The sequence below is a fragment of the Schistocerca nitens genome, chromosome 2, assembly GCF_023898315.1.
Source record: "Schistocerca nitens isolate TAMUIC-IGC-003100 chromosome 2, iqSchNite1.1, whole genome shotgun sequence".
Taxonomy (NCBI): domain Eukaryota; kingdom Metazoa; phylum Arthropoda; class Insecta; order Orthoptera; family Acrididae; genus Schistocerca; species Schistocerca nitens.
In genome coordinates, this window is record NC_064615.1 from 543,268,839 (window position 1) to 543,275,449 (window position 6,611).

A 6,611-nucleotide genomic window follows, 5' to 3' on the forward strand; every position below is an offset into this window, starting at 1 on the left:
GCCATTTCCACCTGGCGCCTCAGTTGGACCAGCGTTCGTGCTGGACGTGCAGACCGCGTGAGACGACGCTTCATCCAGTCCCAAACATGCTCAATGGGGGACAGATCCGGAGATCTTGCTGGCCAGGGTAGTTGACTTACACCTTCTAGAGCACGTTGGGTGGCACGGGATACATGCGGACGTGCATTGTCCTGTTGGAACAGCAAGTTCCCTTGCCGGTCTAGGAATGGTAGAACGATGGGTTCGATGACGGTTTGGATGTACCGTGCACTATTCAGTGTCCCCTCGACGATCACCAGTGGTGTACGGCCAGTGTAGGAGATCGCTCCCCACACCATGATGCCGGGTGTTGGCCCTGTGTGCCTCGGTCGTATGCAGTCCTGATTGTGGCGCTCACCTGCACGGCGCCAAACACGCATACGACCATCATTGGCACCAAGGCAGAAGCGACTCTCATCGCTGAAGACGACACGTCTCCATTCGTCCCTCCATTCACGCCTGTCGCGACACCACTGGAGGCGGGCTGCACGATGTTGGGGCGTGAGCGGAAGACGGCCTAACGGTGTGCGGGACCGTAGCCCAGCTTCATGGAGACGGTTGCGAATGGTCCTCGCCGATACCCCAGGAGCAACAGTGTCCCTAATTTGCTGGGAAGTGGCGGTGCGGTCCCCTACGGCACTGCGTAGGATCCTACGGTCTTGGCGTGCATCCGTGCGTCGCTGCGGTCCGGTCCCAGGTCGACGGGCACGTGCACCTTCCGCCGACCACTGGCGACAACATCGATGTACTGTGGAGACCTCACGCCCCACGTGTTGAGCAATTCGGCGGTACGTCCACCCGGCCTCCCGCATGCCCACTATACGCCCTCGCTCAAAGTCCGTCAACTGCACATACGGTTCACGTCCACGCTGTCGCGGCATGCTACCAGTGTTAAAGACTGCGATGGAGCTCCGTATGCCACGGCAAACTGGCTGACACTGACGGCGGCGGTGCACAAATGCTGCGCAGCTAGCGCCATTCGACGGCCAACACCGCGGTTCCTGGTGTGTCCGCTGTGCCGTGCGTGTGATCATTGCTTGTACAGCCCTCTCGCAGTGTCCGGAGCAAGTATGGTGGGTCTGACACATCGGTGTCAATGTGTTCTTTTTTCCATTTCCAGGAGTGTATTTTCAAACAGACAGCACTGTGATGAGTTACGTAATACAGTATATTTTCTATGGAGTGTTGCTTGTCGTTGCACAATTATAATTAACATTATTGCATGCCAGATTAAAGGCTTCAGTGTGCATGTTACACTTGTTTTCTACATCGAGGCTCGCGCAATGGGATTTTATTTATTTGTCCAGTATTTGCGTGATTAGCTGTTTACCAAATGTAACTTTTACCCGTTTTGAAGCTGGCGACCTTCCTATTCTGCAATCTGAAGTCATTCTGACAACATTGGCATAACCAGTTACTGCTACCTGCAGTAAAACTTTATTTATTTCCATTATTTTACATTTATATTACTGTTGCAGCATTGATATTCGGAATATGTGCCTTGTTTCCATTTACTATGGTACAGTGAGTACACGTCTCATATTACAATATGAAAATGCTGCTATACAGCAACAAAATAATGTGGTCTCATTTGTTTACTCATTAGTTTACTGCATTCTGTGGATGATTCGAGATACCAAACAGCTTAAGTAGACTTTATGTGTTTCACAGTAGTGAAGATGAACAAGTTTTGTGTCCATCTATACCTATCTTGTGTTGTCCTTCTCGATTTCCAAGTCTGTAAAATTTGTTATAGACTCTTTCCCGTTATTTTCGACTTCACGTGGCACTGCTAACCTTCCGTTTACTGCTCGCTACCAATCCTAGTTAGCTACTCATAGGTACATATGTGACGCTTAACACTGGTAATTGTTCGAGTCATACTCTCAGAGGACTGAATTTGTTAATGTCGACAACACGAACACTTTTCATCGAGAATCTACGCGCTGGCACTGCTCAAGATCGCAAACAAATGGAAAATTTTTCCTAGAACCATGTTGATAAACAAAGCTGCTCCCCTTTTCTATTACGTCGCCAATGGTGGTAGTGAACAGTTCTTCGCAGAGTGTAAAAATAGACTTTCAAGCCAACTACAACCTCAGAAATTATATAAAAAGAGGGCAAGAAGAAAAGTTAATCGTGAATGAAAATTTATAAACTCTGCCAATACTTACCAGCAACAAACAACAGAGCAGCCTTCATTATACTCGCTAAGAAATACTACTGCTCTCTGTCTTACATTTTCATTTATGTATGTTTAAACTACCGATGACATCATCGAATGTTATCGTACCGTTCCCGTTCTCTCTTTCCGTTCCACGAACTGTAGCTGCAGTAACAAACAACAGATTGACTTTCCTTGTACTTGGAAACCTGTATTATCGTTAGCTCTGTCACATTTATTATCAACGCTGTTTCAGCAACCGTTGTCAAAAAGTCGGGTTATCATACAGCACCGTTCATTTTTTTCTCATTCGGTGTTATTGTAATAGAGCCGAGGAAACGGAAAGACGTTTGTCCACGTAAGTTACCTGCCACGACTCGCCAATACAGTTGAGCTGATATGTCACACACTTTTAAAGGGTAGTACTTGTTAAATATACGGTGAGAAGCGAAAGTGCTAGTAAAGAAGTAAGTTCCTACAAATAGACGCTTTTTTAAAATTAGTACGACACGGTTTAGGCACAGGCTCGAAATGAAGATTCTTTTTCTATCAAAAAAGCCTCTGATAATCTAATAAAGCAGTACGGCTCAAATCCTGAAGCAAGGAGATGTAGACATGCCACTGATCATTTATACTACTCACTGTGCAATCTAAACAGTTTTACTCTTTGATATATGTATACCGAGCTGGCCCCCACTTCCCGGCCGGCCGGGAACTACAGTCGGCGCTACAGTCTGGAACCACGCGACCGCTACGGTCGCAGGTTCGAATCCTGCCTCGGGCATGGATGTGTATGATGTCCTTAGGTTAGTTAGGTTTAATTAGTTCTAAGTTCTAGGCGACTGATGACCTCAGAAGTTAAGTCCCATAGTGCTCAGAGCCATTTGAACCATTTTTGAACCCACTTCTCGCCTGAGTTAACACGACTAGCAGACATCTGAAAAACGTACGCACTATTTCATTCATTAATGTACCAGTATTTCACATTTGCAGTGGCTTACCTCGCACTTGTGTTAATCTGTGATTTTAAGGAGAAAATCACTTACATCTGTTGCCAAGTCATATGTATTCCCGAAACTTAATTACTTTGTGTTAATTACTTTTGGTGTTGCGATCATTCTCCGTCAGTGTATATTAAAGGCTAGTCCAATAATATATCACTGTCTTGTATATATCTTGGAAGAGTGCGGATTTTGTTATTCGCTTATAATCAGGTCTTTCCCGCTCCATTCATGGACGGAGCGTAGGCAGATGATTGCACGTATGTATCTGTGCCAGCATTCATGAGCTTAATTTTATAATCGTAGTGTCTACGACGATACGTAAAGAGATGAAAGATTTTCTCAGATTCTCTTCTAGCACGGCGTAGGAATGACTAGGTTTCCATGGAATATCTGGCGCCCTAGTCAATACATTTCCTAATGGATACTCGTCCATGACGTTTAGGAATTATGTCACAGTTTATACTTCCCTTTCGTTTATGTAGTGTATTCGTTAGACGTCGTCTGGTAGGACGACCTCTTTTGGATAAGGTAGGGTTGAGCAGTATTGTAGTATACACCGTACGAGGTTTCTATAAGAAGTCAATAGTGTACATCGGACCAATAAATCAAAGTCCATAATTTATCACACCTGTAAATGAGCCAGTGTGACAGATATGCTTCAAATTCATACAGATTCTACCACTAAGATATTTATCTTACATCAACGGCTCATGTTATAAATCATAAAGTGTTTAGTCTAAAATTATGCTTTGTCAATTGCATCCCCAAGGGGTTTCACAACACTTTTGTGAATAAGTGGCTGGCAAATATGGGGGCCTGTGCCCTTGCAGTACTACCATCACCTCTGGGCATGCTTCAGCGTCTGAGATTGTGGCCGACGGTGGAGTGTTGTATGCCAGACACTAAGCAGACAGCTGTTTCTGCGCATGGATTGCGAAAAAAGAACAAACCTTTATAACAGGCCGAATTTAATATCAGCTGGTAATGAACTCACGTAACCACCCTACTGCAGTAAACACTTTCTTCAAAATAGATTTTGTGTCATTTTTGACATATAATGAAGTAGACAAGACCACAATTGCTTACATAAATGGAAACAGCATTGCAACTAAAAAGATTGGTGACATGCTAGAAAACACTGAAGCGTTTCAGGTTTCTTTCAGTATCGTAAGGCAATCTTCATTTGACAGAAAGAAATGAGGTTGTTTCCTAAATCCTCTCGAATGTTTCAATTAGCATACTCGTTAGCGACACAAAGCCTTTAGAAATGCGGAAAATCTGGGCTCCCTGTCCAAGAACCAGAAAAGACGTTTTCGTCCTCACCATGGTGCACTTACTGCACAGGTAAACATATAATCTGGAGGTGGGAATGATTGAGATAAAAAAATCCTATAATTTAACCTAACTTGTTCTGTAGCGTAGAATGCGCTTAATACAACATTACCAGCCAACTTCATTCATTAGATCATCAATACGGACAAATGCTTCAAATCAAACAAAGAGGTGTTATCCTGCCGCCAACACCTATCTGTACAAATACAAAGGTCATGTTGCATCTGTTAAAAATCCATGGGCAATTCTACACCAAGTCACGGAACTAGCGAGATTCGTCAATCTGTGGCTACGACTCTAGTAACCACCACTCTCTCTCCAGCCAACTACAGCCCCGTCCCCTCCACGACACTATCGCTGACATAGCGATGCGCTACAGTCAGATATAAATAAGGGTCTAAATAAAGTGAGAGTCAACTGATCTTAACCTCGGAAATCTCCGAACCCTTTCTGCAGACTCACTACGGTAACTAAGGGGATGAAGGATGTCACTCATATATAACAGTCATTTGGATGACAACAGCACACATACAGAAAAATTAAAAGTCCTAATACATACAAAAACTCTCTGTATATGGCTAACTAATAGATATTGGAAGCCCTTTGCAGCATAATGGTAAAGACCCTACCGTAGAACAGCAAAGAGTGGAGTTGCTGTGCTGTCCGGTGAATCATCAGTCACCACACATCACAGCATTTGACTAGAAACTGTAGCTGTAGGGGCCCATGTATTCCAAATGAAAACATAATAACAGTGTACTGTGTCTACTTTCGCCATCACAAACAACTCAACAATCAAGTGGTCTCACACCTTATTCAAGACCTTCCGGTGTTATTTCTCTTTCTTGGAAACATCAATGTACACACACCATGTTCTTCGGGTCACCTCCGGCACCTGTCTCCAACGTCAATGAAAACTTTACGAAAAAGGAATTAATTCGTCTCACTAAGAGTATACATTCATAGCCAGCAAGGCAGCTGATATTCATGTTCATTTCCATCACAAAGCAGTCGATACGTTGCAGATGTGTTAGCTCAATCCAGATAACGTCCTTACTCACATAACCACAATTGATCTAGAGACAAAGCAGCAAAGCAAACTGCGGATTCACCCACAGCTGAAAAAAGTGATATCCAGCGATCATCTGGCAAGGGGATGCTGAGACTTTTTCGGAACTGGGAGGCTGTGAATTACCCAATATATCACCTTTCTTCCAAAAAATGGGTTTTGTTGCTTTAGATTCGTCCATGAGACTAAAGTGTTGTCGAAGGAAGAACACAGCTCACTGTCAATAAGAAATATATTGTTTCGAGTATGGAAACTGGTGTGGCTTTTCATCCACAGTTAAAAACAAATACGGGATGTTAGGTATAGTTCGTACGCAGTAATGGATTCCACGAAACGAACAAAATGTAAACTGTACAACTACATTATTTAATATGGACTTCTCGAGTCATGCGCAAAGTTTTACGTTACTCAGAAGTAACATGTTTACATGGGGAAGAAACGTCCAACGCACTCACCATATTGAATCTTCTCAAATTATCATGTAAAAATCGGAGAGTACATACATCACACACAACCACCTCTGTTGCCACTCAACCAGCATACATTCTAGATCGCTATTCAGCCATCCAGAGGCCGCTATGAGCGCCGCCGCCAGGACTTGATCACACATCAGAGCCCAAGAGCCAACCAGCTGGATCCTTTCCTCGTACCCGCCCGCCAGTTGCACGAGGCTTCATTCCCCTCTGCCTTTCTTGTGTTGTGACCTGATATTTGTGAGTGTTTCGAATCGAGCAACTTAACCTATTGCCTGTGTTTACATTCCGCGCTGACCAGTTGCAGCTGTAGCGGCGCATCGAAAGCTAAGTACTAATTAATTGTTTGTGCATAGTGGTTTATTTAGGAACTTCAGTAGTCTTCAACCGATGTTCTTGGTGTTTTCTGGGGAAATAATTTCAGAAGAACCTTTTGGGAACTGTTTTCAGCTTCGTTACTGTGTCATTAGACGTTTGATTCTCTTTCTGTATTAGTCTTTTGTTATATTCACATTTGTTGTTTATTAATA

General features: G+C 43.7%; 1 protein-coding gene across 2 annotated transcripts in view; it reads right to left on the minus strand.

Moving 5' to 3' along the window:
- The window catches only part of LOC126236531 (uncharacterized), a 350,541-nt gene extending 348,194 nt beyond the window's left edge, over positions 1 to 2,347 (minus strand). For both annotated transcript variants that reach the window (XR_007544933.1, XR_007544932.1), the window contains exon 1: positions 2,214 to 2,347. The gene's annotated coding sequence lies outside the window, so the exon portion shown is untranslated. The remainder of the gene's footprint in view (positions 1 to 2,213) is intronic.
- Positions 2,348 to 6,611: the final 4,264 nt, after the last annotated feature.